Source organism: Narcine bancroftii, chromosome 9 (assembly GCF_036971445.1).
Source record: "Narcine bancroftii isolate sNarBan1 chromosome 9, sNarBan1.hap1, whole genome shotgun sequence".
NCBI classification, from domain to species: Eukaryota; Metazoa; Chordata; class Chondrichthyes; order Torpediniformes; family Narcinidae; genus Narcine; species Narcine bancroftii.
This window is the reverse complement of record NC_091477.1, coordinates 71,234,024-71,250,184: the sequence shown is the minus strand read 5'-3', so window position 1 is coordinate 71,250,184 and position 16,161 is coordinate 71,234,024. Positions and strand designations below refer to the sequence as shown.

The 16,161-nt window shown below is 40.7% G+C and overlaps 1 protein-coding gene across 2 annotated transcripts in view; it reads left to right on the top strand.

Annotated features, from left to right (window-relative positions):
* LOC138742263 (AMMECR1-like protein) overlaps nucleotides 1-16,161 on the top strand; it is a 105,889-nt gene that overhangs the window by 12,451 nt on the left and 77,277 nt on the right. For both annotated transcript variants that reach the window (XM_069896400.1, XM_069896401.1), the window contains exon 2: nucleotides 1,559-1,682. The gene's annotated coding sequence lies outside the window, so the exon portion shown is untranslated. The remainder of the gene's footprint in view (nucleotides 1-1,558; nucleotides 1,683-16,161) is intronic.

The window sequence follows — 16,161 nt, the reverse complement described above, 5'->3', positions numbered from 1 at the left end:
TAGTGTTGTTTTGCATTTCAACTGTAGACTGCACAAGAAGCAGATCCATTGTTGTTTGTCATATATATTAATGATCTAGATGATAGGATTAGTAAGTATACAGATGATGACTAAGATTGGTGGTGTCGTGGACTGGGAGGAAGGTTTTCTAAGCATGCAGTGAGATCTAGGCCAGTTAGAAGAGTGGGCAGAAAGATGGCAGATGGAGTTCAATACTGAGAAGTGTGAGGTGCTACATTTTGGTAGGAATAACCAGCAGAGGTCCTACACGTTAAATGGTCGACAGTTGAGGAGTGCAGTAGAACAAAGGGATGTAGGAATTCTGACACATTATTTCCTGAAAATTGAGTCACATGTAGATAGGGTGGTGAAGAAAGCTTCTGGTATGTTGGCCTTCATAAATCTGAGTATTGAGTACAGGAGTTGAGATGTCATGTTGAACTTGTAGAAGGCCACATTTGGAATATTGTGTGCAATCTTAGAGGTCAAAATATAGGAAGGCTATCAACAATGATGGATATCAAGAATGTTGGATGGGTTTATGGACGAGAGGGATTATGGAAGGTTATGGGCTGGGTGTGGATCATTGAGACTAGGTAGGAGAAGGTGTTCAACATGAACTAGAAGGTCCGAACTGGCCTATTTCTATGCTGTAATTGTTATATGGTTATAACAGAGACACACACATCTTTCTGGCACCTTGATCTGATGTTTTCAAATTGAAAGTTAATGATTGAACTTGTGGCTTTGTAACACAGAATTTTGGAAAATTGTCCGTCATAATCTCACCACCTTTGTGTTTTCCTATCACTTGCGCAGTGTTGCCATCCAGTGTTGCTGGTCTTTACACTGCCTCATGTGATCCAGATGTCCTATCAGTTTCCTCCACAATCTGTGTCATGTGACAATCTAGCTGAGGTATAATAGAACCTGTTTTGAAATTTATGTTGATGGTGTCCACCAATACTGCAACATGCTTGACAGGGTCAGATTTACTTGGTGCTGATCCAGTGATAATGCATTTCAAAAGAAACTGAAATTTAATTTGAGATGGTAAGAAAAATACATTTTATGGTGTGGTTTCCTATAGATCTTCCTGACAGGATATTGCATCCAGTGTTGGGCTTCCTGTATCTATAAACTCATCTATGCCACTGGTACAAATGGATGTTGGAAATTGAAGATAGGTCACTTTCATGTTGCGGTATACTTGATGTCTCTGATTGCTTTTGCATTTCCTATGAAGAGACAGACTTCTACGAACAGTTCTTGACCCCACCTGGTGCAGCTCATAATTTACTCTTCAGTCACTGTTTGACAGAGCAAAGATTTTAAATGATCATAGTTCTGGGAATTTTCCTACGTGAGTTGACAAAAATATGAAGCTTTCACCTGCCCTCTGTTACATTGGGGAGTGATCCTGTGGTAATGTTTAAAATTGTCTGAGTTGTTACTTATGATTCTAAGCAGATCAGGTAGATGTAAGTATATGAATATTTCTGAATCAGTGGTATCTAATTCTTTTTGACAGCTACTGTTTCTGTCTCTTGTGTTTCAGGCTTCACAAGTTGGGAAAGTTTGATCCTAGCCAGGAATGGAAGTGAAGCTGACTGAATTCTCCATAGAATTTCAATAGGCCAATCATCTGTGTAAATTACTTGTTTCCAAAACTTCCAGAGCAGGTATGCTTCAGTTGCACAGATGATTACTGTGCAATTTATTATAGTTATTTACATTATATTCTGTTTGTTCTTTGGTAACTTGCTCACAGACTGTTGTTCACTTAAACCCTTGTGATAAGTGGCAGCAAGTCAATGACTGTGGGCCAGAGGGTATTGTCCTGCCCTCAAATGACCTTTGCATACACAACATTTCTAATATTAGTTGCTTGCCAGTGGCTTTTCCCTTCCCTTCAAGCTTGGGGACAGAGCATATGGTTAAAGCATTCCAGATTACTCAGTAGAGACTGGGGTTCAAATCTGGGTCCTGCTGTATTGTCCAGCTAACAATGCAGGTCAGTGTAAGTAGTGCCTTCAACATTTTGCTGGACAGAGATTTCCATTCCACCAATGGACAGAAAGGGTTAAACAATGCTTAATCACATTAGAGGTAATGTTAAATACAGGATCTGTGCACTGTTCAGGTGGACATAACAAATTTTAGGACAGTGCTTGAAGTCTTGGACAGAATTCCTCTCTCAACTAATTAGAGTCAACTGGCATTTCTTTTTTACTTTTGGGTTCTTTTGGTGAGTTGCTATCTTTTCATACAATATAGTAATGACTCCACTTAAAAAATGGGCTTTTAAAATGCTAGGGAAATGTTGCATGTATGTAACAAAACCTATCAGGACAGAAATAGTTTGGAACTGGATTGGACTATGCTCCCCAATGGTTTGGCAGATAAAGGGAATTTGTAGCACTTAGTATGTGTCAGTTTTAATTGCACAAACTAGGATTGGGTGGTTAGTTCAGCCAAGATCATGGTAAATGGAGTGCAGAGAGAAAAAAATGTTATTTAAAAATCCAAATATCAAAGTTGGGCGCAACTGCGAAGCTAAGTGAATATCCAGCTGGCACAATCTAGATGCATGGCACAATCTAGATGCATGCTTGAAGAGTAGTTATGATGCCCAGTGGCTGATTGTTTACCCAGTGCTTTCTGTCTGAAATGGAAGATTGGTCTCCTGAGAACTGGTACACGGAGCAGGTATTGGCTGCTTCTCTTCAGATCTTACTAAGAGTTGCTGTCGTGAAACCCTTCCTGATTCCCATTCCCTGATGTTATACACAGATGGTGCTTGCCTAAGCCACACGTTGCTGTTTGAGGCTCCCAGCTGTTTCCTGTAATTTTGTAAAAAATTCCACAGCCCTAAAATTTTCTTGCTAGCTGGCTCTGTTTCTTTCTTTGGCTTGGCTTCGCGGACGAAGATTTATGGAGGGGGTAAAAGTCCACGTCAGCGGCATGCTCGATTGTGGCTGAGAAGTCCGATGCGGGACAGGCAGACATGGTTGCAGCGGTTGCAGGGGAAAATTGGTGGGTTGGGTGTTGGGTTTTTCCTCCTTTGTCTTTTGAAAGTGAGGTGGGCTCTGCGGTCTTCAAAGGAGGTTGCTGCCCGCCGAACTGTGAGGCGCCAAGATGCACGGTTTGAGGCGATATCAGCCCACTGGCGGTGGTCAATGTGGCAGGCACCAAGAGATTTCTTTAGGCAGTCCTTGTACCTCTTTGGTGCACCTCTGTCACGGTGGCCAGTGGAGAGCTCGCCATATAACACGATCTTGAGGAGGCGATGGTCCTCCATTCTGGAGACGTGACCCACCCAGGGCAGCTGGATCTTCAGCAGCGTGGACTCGATGCTGTCGGCCTCTGCCATCTCGAGTACTTCGATGTTAGGGATGAAGTCGCTCCAATGAATTTTGAGGATGGAACGGAGACAACGCTGGTGGAAGCGTTCTAGGAGCCGTAGGTGATGCCGGTAGAGGACCCATGATTTGGAGCCAAACAGGAGTGTGGGTATGACAACGGCTCTGTATACGCTAATCTTTGTGAGGTTTTTCAGTTGGTTGTTTTTCCAGACTCTTTTGTGTAGTCTTCCAAAGGCGCTATTTGCCTTGGAGAGTCTGCTGTCTATCTCGTTGTCGATCCTTGCATCTGATGAAATGGTGCATCCGAGATAGGTAAACTGGTTGACCGTTTTGAGTTTTGTGTGCCCGATGGAGATGTAGGGGGGCTGGTAGTCATGGTGGGGAACTGGCTGATGGAGGACCTCCGTTTTCTTCAGGCTGACTTCCAGGCCAAACATTTTGGCAGTTTCCGCAAAACAGGATATCAAGCGCTGAAGAGCTGGCTCTGAATGGGCAACTAAAGCGGCATCATCTGCAAAGAGTAGTTCACGGACAAGTTTCTCTTGTGTCTTGGTGTGAGCTTGCAGGCGCCTCAGATTGAAGAGACTGCCATCCGTGCGGTACCAGATGTAAGCAGCGTCTTCATTGTTGAGGTCTTTCATGGCTTGGTTCAGCATCATGCTGAAGAAGATTGAAAAGAGGGTTGGTGCGAGAACACAGCCTTGCTTCACGCCATTGTTAATGGAGAAGGGTTCAGAGAGCTCATTGCTGTATCTGACCCGACCTTATTGGTTTTCGTGCAGTTGGATAACCATGTTGAGGAACTTTGGGGGGCATCCGATGCGCTCTAGTATTTGCCAAAGCCCTTTCCTGCTCACGGTGTCGAAGGCTTTGGTGAGGTCAACAAAGGTGATGTAGAGTCCTTTGTTTTGTTCTCTGCACTTTTCTTGGAGCTGTCTGAGGGCAAAGACCATGTCAGTGGTTCCTCTGTTTGCGCGAAAGCCGCACTGTGATTCTGGGAGAATATTCTCGGCGACACTAGGTATTATTCTATTTAGGAGAATCCTAGCGAAGATTTTGCCTGCAATGGAGAGCAGCGTGATTCCCCTGTAGTTTGAGCAGTCTGATTTCTCGCCTTTGTTTTTGTACAGGGTGATGATGATGGCATCACGAAGGTCCTGAGGCAGTTTTCCTTGGTCCCAACAAAGCTTGAAAAACTCATGCAGTTTGACATGCAGAGTTTTGCCGCCAGCCTTCCAGACCTCTGGGGGGGATTCCATCCATACCTGCTTTTCTTGCTAGCTGGCTCTGTAAAACTTGGCTATCTAGTGATACATTGGCAGAGGAGGTGATTATAAGAATGACTGACAATGTAGGCCAGTAATATGTCTACATTAAACAATATCATCCATATGAACAAAGATGTTTTCTTCCATACAGTATTAACTTGTGCTATTGCCTCTTCAAAAAAACAGGTGAAGATCAATCAACTTTGATTTCCATTGTCAATAACTGCACCTGAAAGATAACATATTGAGTTTCTGGATATGGAGTTGCTATCTCTGCTGGATTACCCTATGATAACAGCAGCCTGGGAGCAGGGTAGAACTTCTCACTGCAATCTACTACTCTGATCCCTGTCTAATTTCAAATTGGAGGTGTGGGGGAGGTGGGGAAGAAAACACTGTAAACCCAAACCCATGAGGAGCCTGAGGAGCTTCTGTTGCAAAGATGATTAACTCACCAGGTTAGCAATATAGTACACCCAAATTGACATTCTCCCACTCAGTTAGGAGAGGTTTGCAATGACCCAATCTGGATTGATGGTGGGGGTGGGTCAGGGAGGGGAGTTGATCCCCACTGGGCCCCAAGAGCCTTTGATTTAAATGACACGATATGGAAAAGGGTCAGATAGGGAAGAATTTGTCATGTGTGTCCAAGAAGGATTTGAGAACCTAACTAGAGGAGAGACCAGACTGGATCTAGTACTGTGTAAATAAATGGGCCAGGTCAGTTGACAGACCTTTCAGTGGCAAACCTTTCTGAGATGGTGACCTTGAGCATAGCTATGGACAAGGATAAGAACAGACAAAATAGGAAAATGTTTAATTGGGGAAGGGCTAATTATGATTGGATAAGCCTGGTACTTGTTGAGGATGTTAAGGGACCATTTTCATGGGGTTTTGGATAGGTTTGTCCTATTGAGACAGGGAAAGATTGTAGGATAAAGGATCCATGGTTGACACAAGGTTTAGGAAGCAAAAGTCAGGAAAGGCTCATGAGAATTGTATAGTAGCCTGGAAATCCTGTCCCTAAGAATCCTCTCCCAATAGTTTGCACCACTGACAAAATTCATTGGCTCACTGATCTATATTTCCCAGGATTCCCCTCTTGCCTTTCTTAAACAAGGGGACCACATTTGCCATTCTCAAATCCTCTGGTAATCCTCCTGTGGCCAGGGAGGAAACAAAAATCATTGTCAATGCCCCAGCAATCTCTCACCTCGTTTCCCGTCATAACCTGGGGTATATCTCATCTGGTCCTAAGAAGGTACTGTAGATACTATAGAAGATTGTTACAACAGACTATAAGTAGAAAGCAGAGTGGGACAGACAGATGGCAGATGGAGTTCAAAATGGATAGGTATGAAGTGATCCATTTTGGAAGGTCAATGGTAGGATTCTTAACCGCATTTAGGAACAAAGATCTTGATGTTCATCCAGAGATCCCTTAAAGTTTCCATGAAGTTGATGGGGTGATTAAGAAGATGCATGGTGTGCTGGCCTTTGTTAGTCAGGGGATTGAGTTGAAGAAGCATGAGGTAACGTTGCATCTCTATAAAATTCTGGTTAGACCACACCTAGAGTATTCCATGCAGCTCTGATTGCCTCAGGAAGGATGTAGAAGCTTTAGAGATGGTGAAGGGAGATTTACCAGGATGTTGCATAGATTGGAGAAAGTCTTATGAAGCAAGGTTGACAGAGCGGGGGGATTTTCTATTTGGAGCCATGATGGATGAGAGGTGACAATAGAAGTATATAAGATTATGAGAGGATTGGATTGGGTGGATGGCCATCTTTTTCCTGGGTTGACCATAGCTAATGCCAGAGGACGTTTGTTTAGGATGAGGGAAATAAACTTTGGGAAGATGTCAGAAGATAGCAAATTCAGCAGAAAAAATCTTTGGGGGGGTTCTCTTTTTAACACTGTGATGGGTGCCTGAAATGCATTTCTGAGGCAAGAGGGGTTGGTACAGTAAGGATGTTCAAAGAATTTTAGATAGGCACATGGTTGTCAGAAAAATAAAGGATTCTGGGTGTGAGGTAGCGAAGGGTTAGATTGTTGTGGAGTAGATTTGTACAAGTTGCACAACATTGTGGGCCGAAGGGCCTGAACTATGCTGTAATGTTATGTTTAATAATACAAGCCACCCCAGTATTATAAGATGTAGTGAGGGTTTGGGACCCGAGAAATGTACATATTGAGATTTTTCTGAAACTGCTTCATCTGTGCATGCACCAAGGAATGAGAGCTGGGAAACAAATTCTGTATTTATTTACCTTTTTGATATAAATGATGCAAGAGCTGCTCTGGCATTGGCTACTGTGATCCCTTTTGCAAGAGTATTTTGATGGCACTTCATTGACTTTTAAGTATTTGGGATTTCCTGAGATTATAAAGGGTTCATGAATAAATGAAATCTTTTTTATGATCTAGTGTGAATTTCCAATTAGATTTATTCATAATCAGCATCTTCATGCTCTAATTTTTGCCTCACCTGTGGGTATCAAGTCAAGTCATCTTTATTTGTCATTCATACCCTGCTTGCACAGTAAAGACAAGATAGCGTGTCTCCAGACCAAGATGCATATTTACATAAATTTCAGTTAGAATAGATGTTCAACACATTTCAAATATTTAAGACATTAACATTCCATGATACCTAATCCCCACATGTTCTGGGAGTTCAGGAGTATGATGGCTTGGGGGGAAAAGTTCTTACCCAATCTACACATTTGGGCCCGAGTGCTGCAGTACCTCCTACCAGATGGCAGAAGGGAGAACAGTTTACTTGAGGGGTGAGTGAAGTCTTTCACAATGTTTATTGCCTTTTGTCTGCTTCGAGTGTTATAAATGTCCTTCATGATGGGAAGAGCACCTCCAATGATCTTTTCTGCTGACTTCACTATCCTCTGCAGGTCTTATGGTCCGAGGAGGATCAGCTTCCAAACCAGGCAGTGATGCAGTTGCACAGGATGCTCTTGATACATCCTACGTAGAATGTCATTTTCCCTACATCAATCTTGGAATTTTCACAGTTTAAAAATGGCCAAGGTCATCATCAATTTTGCTTTTCCAGTTTGATCTTTCCAATTTATAAACTTCTCAGTTGTGGTTACATAATTTGAATCTCAATTGTCCTCTGTAATCATTTTATGTGACAGACGCTTAGGGGGGGTCTCGTAGAGTTTCCACACACGATTAACATTTTTTTCTTATCAATCCTCTCCCACAAGGTAGGAACACCAATGCTTAATTTGCTTTTGGTTTGTGATGCTTTTTTTAATGATAATTTGAGCTGCTACTTCTTTGATCCCTTTACTCTTTAACACCCTGTAACACTGTAGCTCCAAATGTCACTGCTGTGCCATGGGCTATTTGCCTCAATTATATGATGAATCAATCTGTGATCTTACTGGCAGTTATGGCTCAGCTTCTGACATCATTGACTCTGGGTTCAATGCAACTCCAGACACTTGAGATCAAATGTCTAGACTGTCTCTCTAATGCAGTGCTGAGAAAAAGCTGTAGGAAATGCTTTCATTTTTATTTAAATCAAAATCCATTTTATTGCTACAATTGTCGTTAAATTCCATTTGTCGATATATTTTAGTCCATTTAGAATGTCTTGTCCATGTCTTTCTTTGAATGAGAACATATATTCACAAGGGACCGGGCCAAGTTTCAGTTGGGATGGAGCTGTTCATGTTGTCTGCAGTGATGGCTTGAAATTCATCTGCAGATGCTGGGATCAAGTGCAATACACAAACCTTGCAGGGCACGCCATATCCATAGGAAGTAAAGGGTAACCAATGGTTCAGGTTGGGCCCTTGGGTACAAGCAAAACAGGCAGACACCTGGAAAAAAAGGTGGGGGGGAGGTAGAAAGAGGAGGAGCATAGGCTAATATAAAAGAGTGGATACAGATGGGAAGGTGGAAGAGACTAAAGGAGGGTAGATCTCTGATAGGAAAGTGGAGAGCACCAAGTTCCTTGACGTTCACAATGTGCTTCAAAGCTGCCACTGTCGTTCCTATGCTGAAGAAGTCCTCATTGTCCTGCCTCAATGACTATTGCCCTGTTATGCTCACGTCTACTGTCATGAAGTGTTTTGAGGGTCTTTTCATGAGGCACATCAAGCACCTGCTGCCCCCCTCACTGGACCCCCTGGAGTTAGCATATAGATCCAACTGCTGTACAGATGATGCCATTGCCACCACCCTCCATCTAGCCTCCACCCACCTGGAAAATAAGCACAAGTGTTTGAATGCTGCTTATCGACTTCAGTTCAGCATTCAACACAATCATTCCACAGTACCTGATAAGGAAATTGGCCCTGCTTAGCCTAAACACCTCCCTCTGCAATTGGACTCTTGACTTCCTGACAGGGAGACCTCCGGCAGTCCAGATCAGAAGCAGACCATTACACTGAGCACAAGGGCCCCCCCAGGGCTGCGTGCTTAGTCCACTGCTGTTCACTCTGCTGACCCATGACTGTGCAGCTAAACACACCTTGTACCACATCATCAAGTTCACTGACGATGTGACCAAGATGGCCCTTATCAGCAAAAACGATAGGTTAGAGTTAGCATACAGAGATGAGGTGCAGTCGCTAATGGACTGGTGCAGAGCCAACAACTTGCATCTGAGTGTTAATAAAACAAAAGAGATGGTTGTCAACTTCAGGAGGGCCCAGGGGGTCACTCTCTGCTGACCATTAATGGTTCTACTGTTGATGTTGTCAAGAGTATCAAGTTTCTTGGCAGAGAACATCACCTGGTCCCTTAACACCAGCTCCATTGCCAAGAAACCCCAGCAGCGCCTCTACTTCCTGCGAAGGCTGAGGAAAGTTCATTTCCCACCTTCCATCCTCACTACATTCTACAGAGGATATATTGAGAGCATCCTGTGCAATTGCATCACCACCTGGTTTGGAAACTGTATCACCTCAGACAGTAAGACCCTGCAGAGGATTGTGGAGTAGCGGAGAAGATCATTAGGGTTTCTCTTCCTACCATGACGGACATCTAAAACACACTATGCATGTGGAAGGCAATAAGCATTGTGAAGGACTCCACACACCCCACATTAAACTTTTCTCCCTTCTGCCCACACGTCCAGATTGTGCAACAGATTTTTTTTTCCCCCAAGCCATCATGAACATGTGTATTAGTATATCATGGATTTTTAATGTATTATGACAATATTTAACTCCTATTTATGTAAATCTGCTCTATGGTCCTGGAGAAATGCCCTCTTTTCTTTACTGTGCATTGCATTGGTAGTTATGGTATGAACGACGAATAAAGATGACTTGATAATGACCTATCGTGGACACTCAACATCTCCTCACTTGTCTGGAAGGCACAACAGCGACTGCACTTCCTGAGAAGACTGAAGAGGGAAAAGTTACTGGCCATCATTATGTCAACCTTCTACAGGAGCTCTATCGAGTAGGTCCTAGCTGGCTGCATCACAGTGTGGTATGTCAGTTGCAGAGAAATGGATCGGAAGTCAATCCACTGGACCATGAGTAGCAGAGACGATCACTGGAGTCTCCCTGCCTTCCATCAACATCGTCTACCTGGATCATTGTCTGAAGAGGGTGCATAACATCATTGTGGACACCTTCCGCCCTGCACACAGCATCTGTCAACTGCTCATCGGGAAAGAGATACAGTAGTAACGGTGCCAGCACCACTAGACTGAGAACAGCTTCTTCCCACTGGCAGTAAGAATGCTGAACTGCTCATGCTAAACATACGAGACTCTCCTATACATGAAACAATACTTGTGTTAATGAAATACTTGTCCTGCATATATATTGTTAGTCTTCATGTGTGTTGTATACGTTTTGCACTGAGGACTGGAGAACGCTATTTGGTCCAGTTGTACTTGAACAATTAGATGATAATAAACTTGACTTGGAAAGTGTTGTATTCCTTTTATGACATCTTGCATTCCATTTGGGCACTCTTCAGCCAGATGGCTTTCATGTTGAATTATCCATTTTCTGTTAATCCTTTTCCTTTGAGTCCTTCCATATCCCTCAATCTCCTTACCTCCAGCTCCCTTTCCTCCCGTCATAATGTGCTGGTTTCAGGGGAGGTCTTCTGAAATATGGAGTCCAGGAAAATATTTTAGAGAAGTGAAATTATGCACCTGCAGCTTTGGTGTTTCTCCATTTGTAAAATGTTTTTTTTATATTCTGAAATGCAAGGAAATCTTTTGAGACTATTCTAGCTCTTGGATCCATCCTCCTCTCCCAGATATTCCCCTGTAACCTCGTCTCTCCCATGTGTTCATTAAACCCCCCCCCCCCCACCCACTTCAACCTTAACAACTTCCCACCTATTTTTTTTATTTATTTTAAAACATTTTTCACACTATGAACCATATTGACCAAAATACACATGAACATTTCCCTCTTGAATAAACACAGTGTCATTTTCTCTCCTTTTTCCTCCTTCCCTTCCCTCCTTCCCACCCCCCTCCCCACCCACTAAACGTTCAACATATACAATACATCAAACCCATTAAACAATGTCATGACGCAATGAAAATAAACAAGAAAATTGTGTCATCAACTTTTACACACTGGGTCAGTTCATTTCGTTGTCTTCTCATTCTGTCGTTTTAGGTGGTGCAGGTCCTCCGTACGATCTCTCTGTTGTGTTCCATGTACGGTTCCCAAATTTGTTCGAATACTGTGATGTTATTTCTTAAATTATGTTATTTTTTCCAATGGAATACATTTATTCATTTCTATGTACCATTGCTGTATTCTCAGACTATCTTCTGATTTCCAGGTTGACATTATACATTTTTTTTGCTATGGCTAAGGCTATCATAATAAATCTTTTTTGTACTTCATCCAAATTGAGGCCAAGTTCTTTACTTCTTATATTACTTAGAAGAAAGATCTCTGGATTTTTTGGTATGTTATTTTTAGTGATTTTATTTAATACCTGATTTAGATCTTCCCAAAACTTTTCCACTTTCTCAGATGCCCAAATTGCATGTACTATGGTTCCCGTTTCCTCCTTACAGTGAAAACATCTATCTGATACTGTTGGGTCCCATTTATTTAACTTTTGGGGCGTGGTGTATAGCCTGTGTAACCAATTATATTGTATCATGCGTAACCTCGTGTTTATTGTATTTCTCATAGTTCTGGAGCATAGCTTTTCCCATGTTTCATTCTTTATCTTTATGTTTAGATCTTGTTCCCACTTTTGTTTGGGTTTACAGCTTATTTCATCATTCTCTTTCTCTTGCAATTTGATGTACATGTTTGTTATAAATCTTTTAATTATCATTGTGTCTGTAATCACATATTCAAAACTGCTTCCTTCTGGTAACCTCAGCCTGCTTCCCAATTTGTCCTTCAAGTAGGTTTTCAGTTGGTGGTATGCAAACATTGTACCGTGAGTTATACCATATTTGCACTTCATTTGCTCAAAAGATAATAATTTATTTCCCAAAAAACAATTTTCTATTCTTTTGATCCCTTTTCTCTCCCATTCTCTAAAGAAAAGGTTATCTATTGTGAAAGGGATTAGTTGATTTTGCGTCAATATTAATTTTGGTAGTTGGTAATTTGTTTTTTTCCTTTCGACGTGAATCTTCTTCCAAATGTTGAGCAGATGGTGCAGTACTGGTGAATTCCTATGTTGCACCAGCTTTTCATCCCACTTATATAGTATATGTTCATGTACCTTCTCCCCTATTTTATCTAGCTCTAATCTGGTCCAATCTGGTTTTTCCCTTGTTTGATAAAAATCTGATAGGTATCTTAATTGTGCTCTTAATAATCTTAATGATTCTTAAAGATTGGTAGCTGTAAGCCTCCTTGTTTGTACCATTCTGTTAATTTATCTAGTGCTATCCTCGGTTTCCCTCCTTTCCATAAGAATTTCCTTATTATTTTCTTTGAAGAATTTCTCTGTTAGGTGAATTGGTAACGATTGAAATAGGTATTGTATCCTTGGGAAGATATTCATTTTAATGCAATTTACCCTTCCTATCAGTGTTAGTGGTAAATCTTTCCAATGTTCTAAGTCCTCTTCTAATTTCTTTATTAACGGCTGATAATTTAATTTGTATAGATGGCCTAGATTATTATCTAGTTGAATACTTCGGTATCGGATGATTGCTTGTGTTTGCCATTTAAATGGTGATTCTTTCTTAAACTTTGTGAAATCTGCATTATTCATTGGCATCGCTTCACTTTTATTTGCATTGATCTTGTACCTGATACTTCTTCATATTCCTTCAATTTCTTATGCAATTCTTTTTTTGATAATTCTGGTTCTGTTAAGTATACTATGATGTCATCTGCAAATAGACTGATTTTATATTCCTTCTCTTTTATTTTTATCCCTCTTATTTTATTTTTTCTTCTTATCAGTTCTGCCAAGGATTCTATAGCTAACACGAACAGTGAGGGAGATAGTAGACATCCCTGCCTAGTTGACCTACTTAATTTAAATTGGTATATATTTACTGTCACCTTCGCCAATGGTCCCTTATATAATGCTTTAATCCAATTAATATATTTCTCTGGTCGGTTGAACTTCTCTAGTACTTTGAATAAGTAATTCCATTCTACTCTGTCAAAGGCTTTCTCTGCGTCTAAGGCAACCACCACTGTTGGCGTCTTGTTTCCTTGTACTGCATGGATTAAGTTAATGAACTTGCAGATATTCTCCGTAGTTTGCCTTTTCTTAATAAATCCAGTTTGATCTAGTTTTACTAGTTTTGGTACACAGTTGGCCAATCTGTTTGCTAATAGTTTTGCTATTATCTTATAATCTGAGTTGAGTAGAGATATTGGTCTATACGATGCTGGTGTTAGTGGATCTTTCCCCGTCTTTGGTATTACTGTAATTATTGCTGTTTTGCATGAATCTGGCGTGTTTTGTGTTTCTTCAATCTGGTTCATTACTTCCAGGAGAGGAGAAATTAATAAATCTTTAAATGTTTTATAGAATTCTATTGGGAGTCCATCCTCTTCAGGCGTTTTATTGTTCGGTAGTTTTTTTAATATATCCTGTATTTCCTCTATTTGAAATGATTTTATTAATTTGTTTTGCTCCTCTTCTTGCAATTTCGGTAGTTCAATTTTAGCTAGAAACTCATCTGTTTTGTCTTCTTTCCCTTCCTTCTCAGTTCGATTATAATTGCTCGTAGAATTCCTTGAAGTTTTCATTGATCTCCGTTGGGTTTTATGTAATTTGTTTGTCCTTTTTCTTTGATGCCAATACCGTTTTAGTTTGTTCTGTTTTAAGCTGCCAAGCTAGTATTTTGTGTTTTTTTTTCTCCTAGTTCATAATACTTCTGCTTTGTCTTCATTATGTTCTTCTCTACCTTGTATGTTTGTAGTGTTTCGTATTTTTTTTGTCCGCCAATTCTCTTTTTGTTGTATCTTCCCTTGTTGCTAATTCTTTTTCTGTACTTGCTATTTCCCTTTCCAGCTGTTCTATTTCCTGATTGTAGTCCTTCTTCATCTTAGTTACATAACTTGTTATCTGCCCTCTGATGAAAGCTTTCATTGCATCCCATAGTATAAATTTATCTTTCACTGATTCTGTATTTATTTCAAAGTACATTTTAATTTGGCGCTCAATGAATTCTCTAAAATCCTGTCTTTTAAGTATCATGGAATTTAATCTCCATCTATACGTTCTTGGTGGGATGTCCTCCAGCTCTATTGCTAATAACAGGGGTGAATGATCCGATAATAATCTAGCTTTATATTCCATTTTTCTAACTCTCCCTTGGATGTGGACAACAGGAACAGGTCAATCCTTGAGTATGGTTTATGTCTACTCGAATAATATGAGTATTCCTTCTCCTTTGGGTGTTGTCTCCTCCATATATCCAAAAGTTACATTTCCCGCATTGATTTAGTCATAAATTTGGTTATTTTCTTTCTGCTAGTCTTTTTTTCCAGTTTTATCCATGTTTGAGTCCAAATTAAGGTTAAAGTCCCCTCCTATCAGTATATTCCCCTGCGTATCTGCAATCTTCAAAAAGATATCTTGTATAAATTTTTGATCCTCTTCATTAGGTGCATATACATTGAGCAAATTCCAAAATTCAGAATATATCTGACACTTTATCATTACATACCTTCCTGCTGGATCTATTATTTCCTCCTCTATTTTGATTGGAACATTTTTATTGATTAATATAGCTACTCCTCTGGCTTTTGAGTTATATGATGCTGCCGTTACGTGCCCTACCCATTCTCTCCTTAATTTCTTGTGTTCCACTTCAGTTAGATGTGTTTCCTGCACGAATACTATATCAATTTTTTATTTCTTCAGTAAATTTAACAGCCTCTTCCTTTTGATTTGGTTATGTATTCTATTAATATTTATAGTCATATAGTTCAACATGGCCATTTCATACTTTGTTTACCTCTCATTTCCGCTTCCTCATCACCACCTTTCCCCCATATCCATTTCTGTTTTTTTTTTGAACGCACTGTAAGACAACACTTCTAAAACATGATATATTTCCACTATTCCCACATCTAAAATTTTCTTAACTCCAAATGTTCCCCCCCCCCCTCTCTGAGTTGCCCCTTGACCTTTGCAGGGCAACCACAACTCCCCTCTCCATTTGGATTGCGAACCCGCTCATAAATGTCAACTGATTTCGCAGTGACTGTAACAGAAGAAAAAGTGAGTAGAATAGAGCTGGTCATAACAGAAATAGGGAAAAGATTAGACAAGGTGGAAGATTGAGAAACAACTGTAGAAATGGAAGAGAACGACTTAAAAAGAAAATTGGAAGAAATTGATAAAAAAGTTAAAGAAACACAGGAGTTGTTAGCTCAGAAGATGGATATAATGGAAAACTATATAGGAGAAACAATATAAAGATAGTGGGCCTTAAGGAAGATGAAGAAGGCAAAAATATGAAAGAATTTATAAAAGAATGGATCCCCAAGGTCCTGGGAATGCCAGAAATGCAGGAAGGAATGGAAATAGAAAGGGCAGACAGAACATTAGTCCCACATATTGTTGAAGCAGTTTGTGGTGAAGTAGTTCCTCCACAGCCCAATATGGAGGAAGCCATAGTAACCAGAGGAAATCCACATGAGAATGTGTAAACTCCACATGACCAGTGGGGGAGGTTGGAATCTAACTATTGCTGGAGCTGTGAGGCAGCAGTACTGACTATGGGTTGCTGCACACAGAACCTTAAATAAAGCGAGCCAAGTAGAAAGGGTGGCTCAAGGATGCTTATCATGGTAAATAGGATTAATGTAGAGTACAATAATTGTCATGGATATGCTGGGGCCACCAAAGGGTCTGTTTCTATGCTCTATGACTCTGTGTGGCTTGCATGGGTTTATACCTCTAGGAATAGACGAAGATCATATGCAAACTATGACACAATAATTTGGCCTCTGAGAAATATGACCAATTTTTTATGCTTCACCAGGGAAAGATAGCGGCTTGGGGTATTAATGAGGAGAGACCAGAATGTTTGGACTTGGTGGGGGGGGGGGGGGGTGGGGGAGAC